A 19,104-nucleotide genomic window follows, 5' to 3' on the forward strand; every position below is an offset into this window, starting at 1 on the left:
TCCTCACAATCTGAGCCACTGTCTCCTGGCAGGAGGATGACCACAGTAAGGACATATGGATGGTCTTACCTATACCTACACCGGAGAGTGAGCCACCCTGTGCTAATTAGGTTTGAGACCCACCCCTCTCGTTCCCCAGTCCCCAGTCTATGTGGTCAACACTGCTCCAAGATGGTTGGATATGGGACAAAGAGGGGACCAGGACTTTGGTTCTAGCAGTGGCACCAGATGAAGTCACTGCGCCAGCCACCCACTCCCCGGGGCATTCGCTGCCCGGCGATGAGAGAGAAGCTGCTCCCATGCCCTTTGAGGCTGCTCTGCAGCAGAAGCCACTGGCCAATGCCCTAAAGCCAAGCGCCCATGGCAGCAGGTGCTGGGGTGCCTCACCAGAGGTGGGTGCTGGGTCAGCCTCTAGCAAGAACTCCTACTTCTTCTCTCTTTTTGGAGCATATCTTCCAGTGCTGCCAGGATCTTCCCTGTTCTGCTCTCTCCCTTCTAGATCCCCCTTCCCTCCAAGGGCTGGCTGCCCACTCCCACCCACAACAGAACAGACTCATCCTGGGCCAGGACAGAAAGTCTCCACCACATGGATACTCCCATCATGCCAGCATCTGAGAAATTAGGAGTGAGAGCCTACTCTAGAGCCGGGCACATCTGAGTCAGCACCTTCGCTGGGGTGCTGTGTGCATACAGACAAAGGGCAGGTGGCCCATCTTCCCAATAAGCCAAGGTCATGCTGTCTTCCACAGAAGGGCACCTCCAAGGATGAGAAGCGCTTCCCAAGGTCCTAAATTCCCAAAGAAGGAGGGGATAAGGGAAAAGGAGGGGAGGAGAGAGGAGAGAGAAGGAGAGGTGAGGATGTTAGGAAGGAAGGCGGGCCTGAGGGAAAGCTGGTGGACTGACCTGGGCTGAGGCTGAGGGGATCCACAGGAATCTCTGGCCACACCAGCCATTTCTTTCCAGACTCCCCCCACCCACCCCACCCCACCCCCCGCCCCGCCCCATCCCGGAACTGCCAGCCAGCACAGCAGGGCTGCCCACGGCTCTCCAAGGGGAATGCATGTGTGCTGGGCCACCTCTGCGGGGATAGGTGGGAGCAGGTAAAGAAGTAATGAGAATGGCCAACAAATGAACCAGAAGGCGTGTGGACTGCTCCGGGCACTAATGGAACAGCAGCGCTGAGCCCGGCCCTGTGGGCAACCCGCTTCTGGACAGTCCTGGGACTTGGGAGAACCGGTCACCTAAGCATGGAATTAAATTGGTGGGTTTTTTCTCTCATGAAAGAAATCAGAATTGTGCAAGTAAATCTCCTTGGTCTGGATGACCCTGTTCACAACATGTCGGAAAGGGTAGCACTGCAAGAGTCGGTGAATTCCACTGGTGAGAGGATTCCCCTCCAAATATTGATGGGCTTACATATGCATACACCAGACAGAGAATGAATCACTACTTAAACCTACCCCGGCATCTGCTAGAGCCACCGGAAGAAAAGCAGTACTAAGTCCCTTCTGAAAGCAGCCCATACTCCCTTCTGGAATGTTCTGGGCTGATTGCAGGATGCTGCTCCCAGTTCCCACACCCCTACCCTCCCAACATCTGCCCAGGCCTGAGGAGCCTCCCCCACACCGACTGCCCGGAGAGAAGAGGCAGAAGCTGAAAGCACAGAGCTCACTTGGCCAAGAGGAAAGGTGCTCAGGGAGGGAAGGCCACCCCCATCCCAACTCCAACCCTTCCCCATCCTGTCCATGGGGAGAGGGTGGGGGCAGGGTGGGGGGGGGGGATTCACTCACCCAGCCAAGGAATCCAAAGTAAAGCCTACCTTTGTAATTTTCAATCAATTAGCCTGAACAAAGTATGAATTAAATTGCATCTATGAACCGGCGTTATTTGGGGCATGAAAATACAAAAAGTAAAACATAAATCCTTGCCCTCCAAAGCTTATAGTCAGGGAGGAGAAAATACCAACACCCAGGAGGCAGCGTGAATACTACTGATGTGCTCTCACTAACCCCAGAGCGATGCTTCCACCAAAGGGAGCAGCAGGGCTGGAGCCACTACCTGATGGAGTCCAGCCGCTGTGGGTCCCCACTCCGCGTTCTTGGTGACCGGGAGGAAGGACCTTGGAGATCCGGCTACAGAAACAAGCACTCAGTGCGTGTCCCTGGGAACAAGCTACCTTTTCTTCCTCGAAACACAGCCCCAGCTTCGGGGGTGAGGAGAACAGAGAGGCAGATGAAGGTCTGACACCCACACAGGGGTTTCCAAGCGACTCTTGATTCCCCAATTTCCAGGCTTCCCCATTTCTGCTCCGGACTTGAGACTGGAGGCAGAAGTACCCAGGCCGCTTCGCCCACGGTGAGGTCACACTGTGGGGATTACCGAGTCACCTCCGGGCAGGGCAGGGCAGAACAGGAAGTGAGCTGGTGAGGCTGAGAAAGTGCCAATCGGGGACGTTCTCTGGGCTCCGCGGGGCCAACACCCATGCAGGGGTTCTGGGCTACAAATGCCCCGGAGTCTGAAGAGCAGGTGGCTCCTCTTCTCACCAGTTTGTTTACGTCCTGATTGCACTGGGGCAGGAAAGAGGGCGGCAGGACTGGGAGTCCGGCCCTGTGGCTCTAAGCCGGCTCTTACTCATGCCGTGTTTGTGCGCCCTGAAATGCTTTCCCACGTCTGTAATGCTTTTCCTGTCGTCCTACACACTCGCCATCACCTCTCCTCACCCCGGCACCCGGAGAAGATGTGCTTATCTGTGCATTTGGGTTTTGTTTTACTATTAAGCACAATGACCAGCTCCTGTTATTATAACACAGGTTGTGCGGGAAACTCAAAAAAAGACTTGGCTCTGCTGGCTCTCGGGGAACCTGGGCTCTGCTCCTCTAAAACCTACGTTGTCCAGATGTCAGTGGGAAGTTAGGGACAGCTCTCTCCCCAGCAGCGAGTGGGGCCAGAAAGGCCACGCACGGTATTTCTCAGCCTCCAGGAAGCCATCACTGGGCGAGGAGCCAAAAGGGTGGAGGCACCTTCCGGGATCCCAACTCTCCATCACCTGGTGAAGCAGAGAGGTGGTCGGGAAAACCCGAGGCAGGAATGGAGAACTAAGTTCAAGATGAACAAGGACAAGAGAGGGCGGTCTGAGATGTGGCAACGATACGGTTGGGACAGAACGTTAACTGCACCCAACGATGGCTGACAGACCGAGGAACCCCAACGGGCATCAAGCTGGGCATGAGTCATCAGGGAAGCACTGGTTTTTAAAAAGCAAGCAAGATACCCGAGCACAGGTCTAGGAGTAAGGAACGTGGACAGCACGAAGGTGTCTGCAGTCATTAGACCAGTGTTCGAGTAAAAGATCTGGGAAGCCAGGAAGTTCTAAAGAGAAGTACAAAAATCATAAATGAGTTGAGAGATCACTGATTTATGAATTCAAGTTCAGGAAGTTGAAATTATTAAAGGGAGTAAAGAAAAGAATTCTAAAATATGAGGGGTTTTAGCCCACGGCTGGTGACAGGACAATCTGTCTTTTCTGGAATGAAGAGGAAATGGGTAAAGACTGAAGCAGAGGGATTGAAGGCAAACGAAAGGATTCCCTCCTCTCGAGAGAGGTCTTTAAAAACAGAACCCGTGTAGTGGAGAAGAGGTTGGGCTGGCCAGTTCTCAAGAACTGTCTGCCCCCGAGAGGGTATGGGTTCCACGACCACCCCAACTCCATCAACCCCATGTGTCCAATGATCTGGATAAGGACGCCAAGCGCACACAGGGCAACATCAGAGCTGCCACACTGTGGGGGCCCTAGCAGGAACCAGGGCAGAGGACAGAGGCAAGGGAGGAGGTACGAGGCAACACACCCACCCTCTGCAATGGCCGTGTGGTTGGGTGTTCTGCTGCTTGGGTTCTGCCACAGGGTCCCCAGGTCAGCATTGCCCAGAGAGATCTGAAATCTCTATCAGCAGAGCTCCAGTTCAGAACAGTAATCCAGCCGTCCTGATGAAAGCACTGGGAGTAGTACAAGTTACTCGGCAGAGGCCCAGGGAGCCGCCCCTGGGTCCTGCGGGGCAAGGAGAGGCTGTCCAGTTGCTACCGCTTTACAGGGTGAGAGTGCGGGGGCCGGGCTTTGGGCCATGTCTGTCCCTGCCTAGGGAGTGGCCTCGGGGACACGGCACTCTAGAGAATCTTGTTACTACTTAGTGCTAATAAAACTTCCTCTTTAAGTGTCTGTGTTAGAGCAGACTCGAGATGGTGCCTGCAAAATGACGTTCCCACTCACCTGCATTTCAATATACTTACTCGAGTGGAGAGTGAGAGGCAGGGCCCAGCCAGAAATCGCCCGTGGGCGGGCATCACACACGAGAATGTCAGTTTCTCACATGCGCGGAGGTGGCTGGACAAGGCCAGAAACATCGAGGCCAACCTGAGAGTTGCCACTTACGGAGGGTGGGAGGGTGGGGGGGTTGGGGGGCCCACCAGTGTGTTGAGGAAATTTCAGGAGCCTCCTTATCGTTACAGAGTTCCCTTGACAGTCCATCCAGAACCAGACTGTAAGAGGGGGTGCCCCAGGGCTTCCCGAGGACCCAGCGATTACTATTGAGGCTCGGGAAACGCTGGACGGACCCCATCAACATGCCGCTGTGTGATGGGCTCAGATGCAGACGCGGTCATTCATAGTGGGAGTTCATGGGGCTGCTTACTACTTGACATGTTGCCATTTAAGTTGAGACCCAGAGCCACAGGCTGCACCCAACCTGCCTCCCTAAAATCCACAGCCAAAGGAGAGTCCATTCCTTCCAAGAGCTCTGGTACACACCTCTCAGCCCATGAAAGAAAATGAAGAGAAGGGGGATTCCTCAGTCCTGATAGGTTGTGCCAAGCCAAGAAGCTTGCTGTCTCCCACGTACAAGAGCCCCTTTCCAAACGTAGACTACCAATAAATAAATGAACGAGTGAGTGAGTGAATGAATGAATGAATGAATGTGTGAAAGTAGGGCAGGAAAGGGAGCCTAGGAACTGTGCGTGGCCGGATGGTGGGGATCAATATCTCCGAGGCACTCTGCGGCCTCTTTGATTCTCTAGCCTCCAGAGTGAGAGACATAAAACACAAAACATTACACCTGTCAGGTGCAGTGCCCCGAACCATCTCCAGGCAGCTCAGAGTCAGTACATCAGACTTTTAACGACGTGGAAGTTAAAGATTAAGAACATGTTGGAACGCTGACTTTAGGCAGTGCCAACAATGTGTCTATAACCTGTTAGGGGAGATGGGTGTGGAGCGTCATACGAGAAAGATGACAGCACTCAGGCCGCAGAGGGAAAAACAAGGTCCCCACTAGCTTTCTTCCCTCCCTTCTGTCCTTCCTTCTTCCCGAGGGAAGTCCCTCCTGCTATCCGGCACGCCTTCCAACAGCAGTAAGTCAGCCACTCCCGAGAGGGAGGCTGGAACCAGTGGACTGGGGGCACGCTGCTGAGGCCAATTCTGTCCTGACACGTCAAGTCAAAGCCACTGGTTCAGACTTTCACGTGGGCATGGGGACGTGCTTATTCAGACAAGGACTCTAGGTTACATCCTGCATTCTCCTGGATTACTCCAATGACAATAAAAAACTCACTGAAAGCAAAGAGACACTTTTCACAGGGCACTGCCATTTGCCAATCTATAATGTAAGTATTCATGGCTACGCTTAGTTAACTCTCTCTGGACATGGAGTATTAAAAGTTTGCATCTGCTTGTTCTGCTCTCTCTCCCTCTCTCTCTGGCAGAAAATTCATGTCACTGATAAGCAATTATTGTACCTCCTTCAAATAACTCAGCTTAAATGTTCATGTATGGCTGTAGGTATAGATGCACAAATGTGTACCTGATGTAATGTTATGGTTTCTTTTTTTCCCAAAATTCAGAAAGCCAAAGATAGCAGATAACATGATATACCTTGAATGGCATGTCCTATGGATAGAAGCAAAACAAATTTTTTTTAAAGTCCTTGCAAAATTATGCAGGAGTATTCAATTTTTCCTCAAAAGTTCCCTGGCAAATGGGTGCCTCTTTAATTTTCACCCTTACAAAAACTCTTCTGCAGGTTTTGTTTATTTTGAGGAAACATTTCACTTTTTTTTCAAGACATGAGGTGTGAATGATGCAAAACAGTATTTGGATATGTAAACTGAATTATTTGCATAATGTATTACTAATCAGTGAGTATAAATTCTGGAGTCTAAGGAACTGAAATCAAGTGCCACAAGATTTTTAAATCTACATTTAAAAAGTAAAAAGCATCGCCCTTTGGTGGAATAATGTGCACATTTGCATTCCGTTTATAAGCAGGAGGAATTATCCCCACAGAGTTTGCTGAAGAGTTTTAAATAAATGATGCTGATGTGCACTGCTTTGCTCTGACTCAACAGTCCTATTCACAGGCACGACCACACCAAGCACCAAGGACCAAGGAGAGTAAAGTTATCTGCATCTAAAAAGGCAGACCTCACCCCCATCCCCACGAGGGTCTGCCTGCTGGATCCAGAGGAGTCTGTGATATAAAGCAGGACGGAGGGGCAGCCAGACATTCTGCCTGCAATACCGGTTAGATCAACTTGATCATGTTGCCATGAGGCCCAAAGCATCCACGCCCTCCTTCTGTTGGGTGTCCATTGGTACCATTAGGCAAGCTTAGCCCCTTCTTTGCAGAAAAGCGCTGGCATGGATGTGCAAACAGTAAAGAGTATTCCAGCTTTGCACACTCCCTTTGTCAACTACGCACAGTAAAACCAAGTTAAAGAAACTGTCTGAACACACACATTTGGGGAAGGGATGAAGTGCAGAGAAGAGAACAGGGAGGTTTCGCCCCGCAGTCGGACTCAGACAATGGCACTTTTCCCAATCCCACAACAGTGGCTTGGCGGGTCCTGAATCGCCCAAGAGTCACCTGCATGCTCAGGACTCCCCGAGGTGCACATGCGTGCACACACACACACACACACACACTATCCTTGAGGGTGCCAGGTTACATTTCTACAGCAGCTGCTCCTATTGTGTACTGCCAGTGAAGCCAAACCAGCCTAAAATTTAATTTAATCTGCTGTAAACCCAAGTGTCATGCACTTCGATGGCAGCCGAAAGCGCCACTCTCCGATAACTGAGTGACACCTGCTAATAATAGCCTCTGCATGAACCGGCCTGAGCGGGCATTTTGTAGAACCAGATGCACCGATGCCTGGGAAGGCTGGTGAGGCTGCAGATCCGGCTGAAGAGGGCCCACGGGGCGCCCACGTGCTGGCTGCACTAAGACCCCCACTGGATGACCTTGCTTTCAAGCTACTCAGAGACAGTCCTGGCTTTTGCCAAGGGGCACCGAAATGCCCCTGCACAGCCGTGCAATCCTGTATGGCTCCCTCTCACCTTCGGGGGCGGAGCCAGCCCCCCCTTGGCTGTGTTTTGGTCCCCTTCATCCTTAGTATGTGGTCAGCCCTCTCTCAGGCAAACCACCTTTCTCCAAAATTCAGGGCTCCAATGGCCACCGGAAGGCCCCGAGGCTTGTCTTCCTCACACTACCAGGTAAGTGGGCACTGCCTCCTGCTCCTTCCTGACATCCACTTGCCGAAGAGGCACAGTTGCTGAAACTCACTCAACTCCACTGCACCTCTTCTTCATGCATTTGAAAAGGCCAAGGGATCTCTTTTCTTCCAGGAGGAGGGAGCACAGCGCAGACAATTTATGACCCTTTAACAGTGACCTTTCCAGATACTAGACCTGAGCTCACAGGTACTTTCGTCCCAGGTACAGCTGCCCCCTCACTATCTCTGAGCCAAACCCTGTGGGAAGAAATAACACCCACCGAACAAGGACATTCTGCTCCTTAGCAGTCACATAGCACCTTTATTTCCGGGACATTCTCACCTATACTAAAGTAGAGACTGGTGTCAATCAACCCCCAAGCAGGAGCCATCCACCTTCCTCCTCTAGCCTCTCACGCCAATCTTGTTCTATCTAGAACCCCACTGCCAACCCTGCCCACTAGATTACTCACACCGATTCTAGACATCCTATCATTTTATCAGTAAATACTTCAGCGTGTGATTTTAAAAGATAAAGACTTTTTTCTTTAACCACAAAACCATTATCACACACACAAAAAAATGAAGGGACAATAATTTCTTATCATTAAATAGAGGAGTTACTTTAGACTTAGAAAGACTTCTCTCCGTCTAGGTCATGCTTTGGAGGATCCCTTCCACCCAGGTTCAAGACTGAAGCCAAGGAAAGCATTCAAAGACTCACACTCTTTCAACAAGATCACAGTTTAAAGCCACCTTGCACTTCAGCCCAATTCTGCCCCTTGCATCCCTTGTCCTATGTGGGGTCGCACGCACCCTCCAGAGTCCTCTGTGAGGGTCCTCACTCCTCTCAAAGTCCCCCTAGGCCCGGAGTCTCTCTCACTCCCCACCACCTGTCCCATCACCCATCAGCAAGCAGGTGCACTCCCAGTGTTCAGAACTGGTATTTATTTTTCTTCGAAGAAAGTGTTCTCCGGACCAGCGCTGCTCAGAATTCATTCACAGAGCATGTCTTGGATATACAGCTGACTAGATATGTCAGTTATGTTCCAAATGGGGTTTCACAGGTCAAGGTTTTGCAGGCAAGAGCAAATGCTATTTTCAGCCAGGATAAGGTCACGGTGCTTTTCGAGACAGTGAGGTCTACAATAAAACCTATTGATCAGCCTCTGGAACTGGTGCTCCAGAGAGACTCAGAGATTGAAACAAAAATTGCCTGGCCGTTTTCTCTGTAGACTCGGTGGGTAAAAGCTTGTTGGACTTAATATCTTTCAGGATATAAACTAAGTAAGAAGTAACCGTACAGATTACTGAAGTCCGTTTAACCAGATGCAGAGGCGGGTCACGGGGAACATCCTCCTGTCAGAACATTGAGGAAGGGGACTTCAAGGCAAAAAGGATCCCCCGAGAGAGATCAACACCAGCTTCTCTAGACAGTGAAGGCAAGGGTACAGGCTGCATCCATGGTTTTGCCCTCGGATCGTTGTCCCTAAGTTTGAAACACTGCCCCCTCAGTCCAGGGCTATGTGAAAAACAGAACCTCAGAGACAGACAGCATGATGAGAGGAGGTATTCGCATGAGTGATTTTTAAAACGTCTATACTGAAAATGGAATCATGGTAAACTGAAGACCTTCCTATCTATGCACATTATATAGAGATAGAATGCATTATATCACTATATATACACTCACACTATATGTGATACATGTATGTATGCATAAATGTATGTATGTGTACATAAATATATGCTATACCTTATGATGATAGCGTTGCTGCATATGGGAATTTTTTCAAAAGACCTAAGTTTTTTTACAGGTGTACCCCACAGGATTCCAATGAAAAAAATCATTTATTGCCAGTGAAACTGGAGAAATAAATTTGGAAATCATACAAACACACGGGAGCCCAACCACACGAATCGTCAAGGCACGGAAAGCCACTGGAAAGCTATTTCACTGGCCCGAAAGGTCGTGAATTTACTGTGGTTTCAGCAGCAAACCCTAAATAATTTACTTAAGTCAAATAGGAGTTTTAAGTAAAGACATTAATGTACTGGACTATCACATCTTAAACTTTAGCCAGAGATCTAAAACTTTGAAATCAATTAAGTCCCCATAAATACCTCTCCATTATCAGTGGTGTTTGATTGTTTGGGAGACTCGGGACCACAGGAACTACTGTGAAAACTGTAGGGTATCTTCATTTATCATCTGCTCCCACCTCCCAGCCCAGCTTGCAAACAAAATATGCCATAGTAAACATAATCCATATATCACACTGTGACACAGCTGACCCCATTAGTGAGCCCAGACTGTCCTAGAGGCAGCATCCTATCATACATTAACAATACAACAGCCGATACATTTGCACAATACAATGAGGGGCGGTGGGGGGAGAAGAGGGGCTATCGGACTGTGACATCGTAAACTCCAGATCTGAATACGTATTTGGTCACCTGTCTCTTTGGCATGAATGTGATCGTGCTGTCTCTTCTGGTAATAACCGACAGGGAAAGCAGTGCCTCTAGGTGGCTGCCATTCATTCACTCTGTCTGTACCCTTCCTTTGCTTTGGGTTAGGACTAAACTTTTTCTTTTCCCCGTCTTTTTGTTTTTTCTAAACTTGTTTTTTTGTTTGTTTGTTTTTACCAGAACCAAACAGCATGCAAAATCTGAAATAGGTGATTATCAATGCCCTAGTAGAGCACTCCTAATAAAAAAAAAAAAAAAAAAACCCAAAACACTACAAATTAAAGAGGCAGTCATTTAAATAAATTACTTTTTTATTGAAGCTATAGATCTCGAGTGCCTCTGTCCTATAATATAGAACATGTATTTTACAACTGGTTCATTTCCCCCTCGTCTCAGCACATGGGATAACAGAAGAAAGTTTTAAATAACCATTATCAAAGAATAACTTTGTTGTTTTTCAGCATGCTTCTGCAAACATAGTTTTCTATGTAATTTAATGCCACAAATAAATGGTATCTGCTGGACCGTGTGGAAAACAGAAACATCCATGCTAAGAGTCAATGGAAAACACCAAATTTAGAAAAGGCTGCAAAAATCACATGTCCCAGAACAGGCCATATGCTTTTACCTACATGATGAATAAAATTAAAAAAAGAGCATTTTCCCTCAATTTATGCTGTCTTCAACACTAACAGAGGGAGAGTTCTTCTAAACATGTTGCATCCGATGCTTTTAACAAGCAAGAATTTGTAACTCCAAGAACTCAGCATATGTAGGCTATGTCCATACCAAGAAAACAGCTTTCGGGGGAGGAAAAAGGAAAATATCACTGAATTCAGTCAGCTAATTGAATTTAAAATACCTGGTTGTTTGAATTCAACTGGTTTCTTTGTCAAACATATTTCTATTTTGACATAGCTAGAGTTGCCCAAAAAAGCAAGCTTGGAGAAAATACCCATTATACTCCTTAGAGTTTATAAAAAAAAAAAAAAAATCCCACCAGTTTGCAACAATTAAAAGGTGGGTAAATCTCTGCTGGAAACGCCTGGGCATTGTTACCGTTCATTATACCGTGCTCGGTTTTGCTTCCAGCAATTTGAAAGTTGTTCTTAAGCTTCCTGCCAAGGGAGCACAAGCCCAAGCCTTAATAAACACCATGGCTTCCATCTTTGGGGGAAATCAAGAAGTATTCTGCCCTCTTTGCAGGTGAGCCCCATTCAGCAACTAGATTCCAAAAAGAGCAGGGAACCTGCCTGCCTGAGCTTTCAGAGAATGCTAGAACAGGACGGGAGCTTAGAGATCCACCTAATCCCAGCAACCCATGTTATAGATGAGGAAACTAAAATGCCAAGAGGCCAAGGACACCCAAGGTCTCACAGCTCAGGATCCGAACCTGCTTCCCAGATCAGTGTCTTTCCACAATCATTCAAGTCAAAGTTTGGTTCTAGAAAAATCTTACAAGACTTCAATTCTCTCCCCAAAACCAGTTCTTGTAATTTTCCCCTGCCTTCGTGGGAGAGTAAATGTCTAGTTATAGGGACTTTACAAATTTTTATTTTATAGCTCTTTCTATTTAATTTTTTTTTTACTTTATAGTGAAATAGCTCATCATCATGCTCTCAGACTGTCTTCCTAGTACAGGCAGACACTGTTATTTCCTAATAGGGAATGGTAGCAGGATTGGTAATAAGGATGTTGTTTTTATTAAACATTATGGGTTTTTTTCTGTAACAATGACTTCACATTCCCTTTTTTTCTGTTCCTTTTTCTTTATTTTACTTTTTTCATCATCATTTATTTCTTCTATGCCCTCTTCCACCTCCCCCCTCCCCCACTATCACCACACTGTTGCCCATGTCCATGAGTTCTCTCTCTTTGACTTCACATTCTAGGTACAAAACAGGTATGCTTTCTCTCACCCTTAACTTCTGCAAAATCTAGAAGGAATCAAATTCAGAATCGGGTGAAAATCCTACATTTTAGGACGATGTGTTCTAGCAGAAAGCTCTCGGGTTGGCTATATTTTGCTTTTTCCTCGCCGGCAGCTTTTTAAAATAGTTTTCATTTTTAAAAGGATTTCAACTTCGGATTGTGCCGATGCCAAAGTCTCTATGCATCTAATCAATCAATAAATAAGACAAACAAAGCAGCATATGTTTACCCTTTACCATCCGGGAAGTGTATATTAATTACCGCAGATTGTCCCCTACGCGTCTCCCCCCACCGCAGACAGCAGTGCTCAAAAGGGTCCACAAGATAAAAATGTATGGGGTAATTGAATGGATATTTATAATTAGAACTTAATAATTTGCATCAGCGACAAATGAGCTCTGATTTTAATCGGCAGCGTATTTAGATTAGCCCGAAGATAGTGTAATTTGATGGTTTATAGGCCTCCTCTCGGATTATGAAATAATACCAAGCCTTCCAAGACAGCGGGTCTGTGTCAGGAGTGTGTTCGAGAAGAAGATGCAATGAAAATGTTTGACAACGTGAAAGCAGCCATAAATTACATGACAACTGTGTAAAAGTCATGATGAAACAAATAAAGGGCTGACCTATAATGCGTCTGATTCATTGTGACACACACAACTCCCCGCACTAATCTCTGCCCGGCCAACGCATTCTTAAGCAGGGAACTACTTAGCACTGGGAACGCTGTAAATTATCACTAGTCAACAGCATTGATTTTTAGTCGACATTTCAATCAGGTTGAAGTAGAAATACTACCCAGCTCATCCAACAGCCTCTTACCCAGTGTGCTGGCCCTCTGCGGTCTCCTCAGTTATGGCTTTGTTAAATTTCCATTGCTCTCACCATTCAATATTTATTAGCGCGTTGCCACATCCAGGCACTTGGCCTGAAGGGTCACCGGCCGGCCTCTGGGGACATTAAATTTGTGCTTACCTTGAGGAAGGTAAAACCAAAACAGAAAAAGAAACAAAAGGCCACCATCAGAGAGCTGGCCTGATTTTCAAGAGAATGGAGAGAAAACTGGGGAGGAAGGGCGGAAAAGAGGCTAAAGCAATGGTATTCCTGTTATCATTTCAGCTCTGCTGTCTAGGAGTCTAAGCAAACAAAGCTCAGAACTTCTCTTCTGGGTGATCAAGGGATCCCCTGCAGTCCTGGCCCAGAGTGTGGAGAGCCAGTGGAAGAGGTGGAGGGCCGAGAAGCAAGGATGCCAGTCCCAGGGCAGAGTAAGAACCGAAATGGAAGGTTTGGAGTTCGCTACCCACATGCATTCTCAGCAGCCACCTCCACCCCCACCCCCAACACAGACAATCGCCTGGGTCCATGTCAATGACAACCTCTTAGGGTTCAACCTCCCTGGGTCCAAAGGGAAGGGCTTAGCATGTGAGCAGAGCTCCCAGATGACGCTTGTCAGCGCTGAGGCTGACTCTTCAGCTCCCCCACCGGCCTCCACACACAGTAGGTGCCTCTTAACCACCAACTGACTGAAATTATGTAAATGGATGTCTATGGCGGCCCAGCCAATCGAAAGAATGGGTAATAAAAGGAAAACCCTGACATTTGGTTTTGGAATACATTACGTAATCCCTCTGCAACGAACCTTAGGTCTTGCTTCAGCAAATATTAATGGTGTCGGAGCAGCCTGCGGAGTGACTGGAGGAGGCCACCATGCAGTTGAAAACTTGCCTCAGGGAAAGCCACATGTGGATCAGATGGAGTTGTTGACTGTAGTTTCCATTCAAGTATTCCCTCAAGTCTCCTCGCATGCCTTCCAGACTCGCCTTACCACAGCCCCGATGTGGCCAGAAATGAAAACCTCCTTGAAGCAGATTATTACCCCCTAGCGCCCATCATCCCCAGCACCCCTACACACACACACACACACATTCACATATACACACACATACATACACACTCACACACACATATACACACTCACACATATGCATTCACACACATTCACACACACACACACACACTCACACAAACACACTCACACATGCTCTCCCGCACAGTATAATGCTGATTCTCCCCCTCCAGCTTTTAAAGGCCAAAGAGACAACAGACAGAACTGCTGAAAGTCAGACTTCACCAGCCCTGAAAAAGTCCTAGCTTATTTCCTGGTCAGCCTGCTGCCGCCTCCTAACCAAGTCATACACAAGTAGTAAAACCTGCTCTCTCTTCTTCACAGGACCCTGGCCCCATGTCTGGCTCACTCTGGACAGATGGAGAAGTGACTACTTGCAAAGCAGAATTCCTTACATTGCAGCCCTTTTCCAAGAGCTCCAAGGCTCCCCCCCAATATGCCCAGGACAGCCACCCGGGGACTGGATGGGAACATTCCTCTCCTTCCCAGAAGACTGCAGAACCTGACCACAGAACCCACAGGAGGCCAACCATCCAGCACCAGGGATTCCCACCCAACTGGTGCCCAGCCCCGCTTGCTGCAGAGAGCGGCTAACCTTTTGAGGAGGTGGCAGAGGGTAATGACTGGAAGCCAAAGACTTGTTGAATCCTTAATAACTGTGAACCCTCAGGGAAGTTATTTAACCCTTGGTGAGCCCCAATTTCCTCCTCTACCAAATGGAGCTATTAGGACTTTCCTTCTGGGCTTGCTGTGGGATGGAGTAACAATAGGTCAGATGCATAGTATGGCAATAAAAACTCTTGGAATGCATCCTGTGTGGCAAGTAATTTATGTGCCATCTCTCATTTACTCCTTGCATCCACCCTATCAGGGAGATACGTTGGTTCATCTCCACTTCACAGAGGTTAGATGGTTTGCCCAAATTCTCCCAACCCGTCAGTGGCAAAGTAGGAATCCGCACCCCAAATGACTGTCACATACCCGGGCACACGCTCCGGATGTCTGTCACACACCCAGGCACACGCTCTGGATGATGTCACACACCCGCGCACACGCTCCGGATGACTGTCACACACCCGGGCACACGCTCCGGATGACTGTCACACACCCGGGCACACGCTCTGGATGACTGTCACACACCCGGGCACACGCTCCGGATGACTGTCACACACCCGGGCACACGCTCCGGATGACTGTCACACACCCGGGCACACGCTCCGGATGACTGTCACACACCCGGGCACACGCTCCGGATGACTGTCACACACCCGGGCACACGCTCCGGATGTCTGTCACATACCCGGGCACACGCTCCGGATGTCTGTAAGAACAGAGGCCCAGCATTGAGGGGGCTGCCAATGGAGAGAAGCCCCCAGTCACCTCACCTCACCAGATCTGGCTCCTGAACCATCTCTACCCAGGACCCTCCCCAAAGGCTCCCACAAGAGCCCACCCAAGGCAGAAAGAGGCTCTGAAGGCTTTAGCACCCTCCCTGCCCTGCTCTCCTCTCATCCAGCCTGCTCACCCCCACACAGGGAGGAACTCTGGGGACCCCAGGTCTGACAGGAGAAAGAAGTTCCCAGCCATGAGTCATAATCATAGTGGTAACTCGCTTTTCTCTAGTGCTTACCACATGCCAGGCAAGTGTTCTCATAGAATGGTCCCAACGTCCACGAGGTGGGTCCTGTGACTCCCCCCGAGATACAGATGAGGAAACCGAAGCTTACAGAGATGAAGAAATCTGCCCAAGCTCACACAACTAGAAATAGCACCACTTCTTCGCCATTTTATTTCATGTACTGACCGAGGCTGAAGAGGACAAAAAAGGAGATAAACATATTTTTAAGAGCCTATCCCCCCGCCCCTTTCCTTACCACGCAGGTTACAAAGACACCTCGGTGGGAGAGAAGACGGCCCCAAAGGGCTTGGCTGAGTTTTTTGGGGAGATTTGTGGGATGAGCCCACAGGCCTCCAAGTTTTCCCAGTGTCCATCAGCTATTAGATAAGGAGGGAGAAAAACTCACCTGCCTTGTGAAGCTTCAACCTGGGGAAGTAAACATGAGTTTTTTCATATTTTATTTGGATGGTCACATTGGTGCCTTTTCAAGTCTACGGTGGGGGAAAAACAGATTTCATTGTGTGAACTGCCCTTCAAACAGGCCCCCGAACCACTTGGAGGCCCTGTGTCCCCAGGTGGAACTCTATGAACCCGGCTGTGGCCCCAGCAGCCCCTCTGGTGGGACCCGGAACATGCCTCCTGCCATGAGAAACAGGGAAATTCAATTACCTCGCCACTTGTGGCAGGAGGGCAAGGACTGCACATTGAAAGGGCTAAAAATGTCAGGAAGTTCCTGGCTGATGGCTCTTGCTTGCCAACCCTCCTCAGTGAATGCATGATGTCACAATAAGCTAGAAAACACAGAAACAGGGCCAAGGGAGATATGATGATCGAGAACAAAACAAGCCTAGACACATGGGTTTGCCACCAGCCCTGCACAGGAAGTGCTGTGCTTCCAACAAGAGCACTTTTTCCCCACTCCTGGCCTTCCTGGGCCCTGCTTGTGTATTATCTTTCTCAGCCACCAACAGATTAGTTTACAGGTCCTTTCCAACAAGGAGTTTAACTTCAACCAAAAAAAAAAAAAATAGTTTCCACCGAGTTCCTACGTGCACGCGCAGGCCCATCCACCACGCCCCACCCTGGCTTCGCACACTTCTACTCGGGCAAACGGTGCGCACACACCAAACCCTTCCGATCCTGGGCCCTCAGGTTACTGGCATTATCACAATCCCCCCCCCCCCCAATTGGCAAGCCAGGAAAGATGATAGAACCTGTGTGTGTCGCCAAAAGACTGGCCTCAACTGGTTGGCGGTGGGGGGGGCGGGAGGGGGTATTGAGCTGTGAGTCTTTTTTTTTTCTTGCCTTTAGCCAAAGACCTGGGAGCATTTGATGTACAGTCAGCAGGTATTTAAAAAAAAAAAAAAAAAAAAGAAAGAAAGGAAAGAAAGAAAAAACACCACTGAAAAGGCTTGGCTGCACTGGGGCCCTGACACGCTCTCATCTAAAGCTTGGCCCTCGGCCAAGTTCATCTGTTAATGGACAGCCACAACCAAGGGCCTGCACCTCCCCCACCTCCCCGACTCTTCTCTGTTCTCCTACCTCTTTCTAGCTCCTAAACACTAGACATCGATTATGTCTGTGCTTTTCCCTTTCTATTCAAGATAAACAAAGTGCTTCAAGTTCAGGGCACACCCTGGGACCCTTGACAAAACAATCTATCATTCTGTCTGCTAAACCAGTCTGGCTACACCACGGCCGGCAGAGCAACGCTCCCAATGTACAATTTTCCCTTTGTGCTCCTTCTCTCTTGCCACTAACCTCTTTTCTTTACCACCTTCTCTGGAGCAGATGGACTTGACCACTCTGCTTAAGCCGCCCCCTTCCCCCCCCCCCCCCCAACCTCAGAAATTAAAGAAAAGAGCGGAGCTCTTGGCTGCCCCCCCTCCTGCCCAGGTTTCCCCCCTCCTCCTCTGGGCCCCCACATCCCTCAGACACAGACACGCACCCCGCCCCCCACCACCACCATCCTTCCGACCCTCACACCACAGACACTCCCCCAGAAAAGAAATTCAATGCAGGGACTGGCCCCTCTTTCGCTCCCTGCAAGAATATTTTAAGTGAGTTTTGTTTTAAATCATATCCATTAATTTATCCTGACTTGCAATTAAATGCGATTACACTTTTTACAACCAGCACGGAATGTATTAATTATTACTACAAATGGTCAAATGAGAGCACAGTCCCTCCTAAAAATATTAATAAAATACATAATAAATAATATTAATGAAACAAAAATAGACTCATAAGGCCCTTGGCCAGGGCTTTTATGATTTCACGCAAGGGGAAATCCAGCCAGTGAAACTTGCTCTATACATACTTTGGCAGAACTCTGGCCAACCACCATCATTGAACTCTGAGGAGCGTGTTTGTGGGGGGTCAGGGGTGGTGGTGCCCTAGGTGGTGGGGGCTCAGCGCAGACACCACCTCGAGAAGCTGATTGACGGCCACCGTGCACAGGAAGAGCCCACAACGTCTCACAGTGTTGACATGTGGTAGGGAAAAGTTACCCACAGGCTGCTTCCCCTTCCTAAGGCGGCTGGGATCATCCCTCCCCTGAAAGAACAATTAAATCCCTCGACCCAGAGGGAAATGAGCCCAGCCAAATTAAGGCTCGGGGTTCAGGCCCATCAGCACCGCTTAGCTTACTGTACCAGCGCTGGAAGCCACCTTCTTGCCACACCGCCAGGCCCCCACGAACCTGTCTCCACATCACCCAGCCCCTCACATCACCCCCAGCACTCCCTGCCTCCTCCACTCCCCCGAAATCCAACACACCCACAGCACAATTGAATCTAATTAAGATCAGGAAGAAATTTGCATTTTCTTTTCACTGTACCCCCAGTAATCACAGAAGTTCTTCAAATTTTGAGAATTTTGTTCCTCAGCTAATTATTTCCCTCACTTTGCATTTCAAGGCACAAAGACAGTCTATCTCACTGGTGGTCTATTAATAGTTGGAAGTTTTGAGCATCAGAGGTGGGGTGGTGGTGGTGGGTTCCCCTTTTAAAACTATTCTGTCATTTCCAGTTTTGAAAAAAAGGTTTTTTTGTTGTTGTTAGTGGTGGTGATGTTAATGTTTCTTCCAAAAGACAGCTTAGCTGTGCCATTCTGTGCATTACAATTTAGTCTCCCCCTTACAACAGTGACTCTGCCTGGTTTACTGATTTACAGAACCTTGGTATGTGAATGGCAAAAAAAAAAAAAGAAGAAGAAGAAGAAGAAAAGAAAAAAGAAAGAAAAAGAAAGAAAATTCCTTGGCATAAGTATATGTTTGCTGATCAAATTTCAGATCATGTGTTGTTCATTATTATGACTTTACTTGAAAAACAGTTTGCCACAGTGAGATGGATTCACTTATATGCCTTCTACCCCTCCACTCCCTTTAAATACTTTGAAAAAACAGTGCAATTTTTTAAAGGTACATTTGAAGCATGAACTGGTTTGGATTAAAACAATGTTTCAACGTCCGTAAATTCCCTCGAAATACATTTTTAAAAGACTTATGCAAAGCCACACATGATTCTGAGGGAGCAAATGAGATTGTCCCACCAACAAAATTTAATGGTGATTTAAGAAAGCCTAATACTTTTCATTTACTTCCTGTAGAATTACTTGTGTACTTGACATTTATACA

The 19,104-nt window shown here is 48.2% G+C and overlaps 1 protein-coding gene across 10 annotated transcripts in view; it reads right to left on the reverse strand.

The window, feature by feature from the left end:
• BCL11A (BCL11 transcription factor A) overlaps positions 1-19,104 on the reverse strand; it is a 100,655-nt gene that overhangs the window by 60,379 nt on the left and 21,172 nt on the right. The gene's annotated exons all lie outside the window — the stretch shown is intronic.

Source organism: Myotis yumanensis, unplaced genomic scaffold (genome assembly GCF_028538775.1).
Source record: "Myotis yumanensis isolate MYYU_CA2020_CCGP unplaced genomic scaffold, mMyoYum1.0.hap1 SCAF_11, whole genome shotgun sequence".
Taxonomy (NCBI): Eukaryota; Metazoa; Chordata; class Mammalia; order Chiroptera; family Vespertilionidae; genus Myotis; species Myotis yumanensis.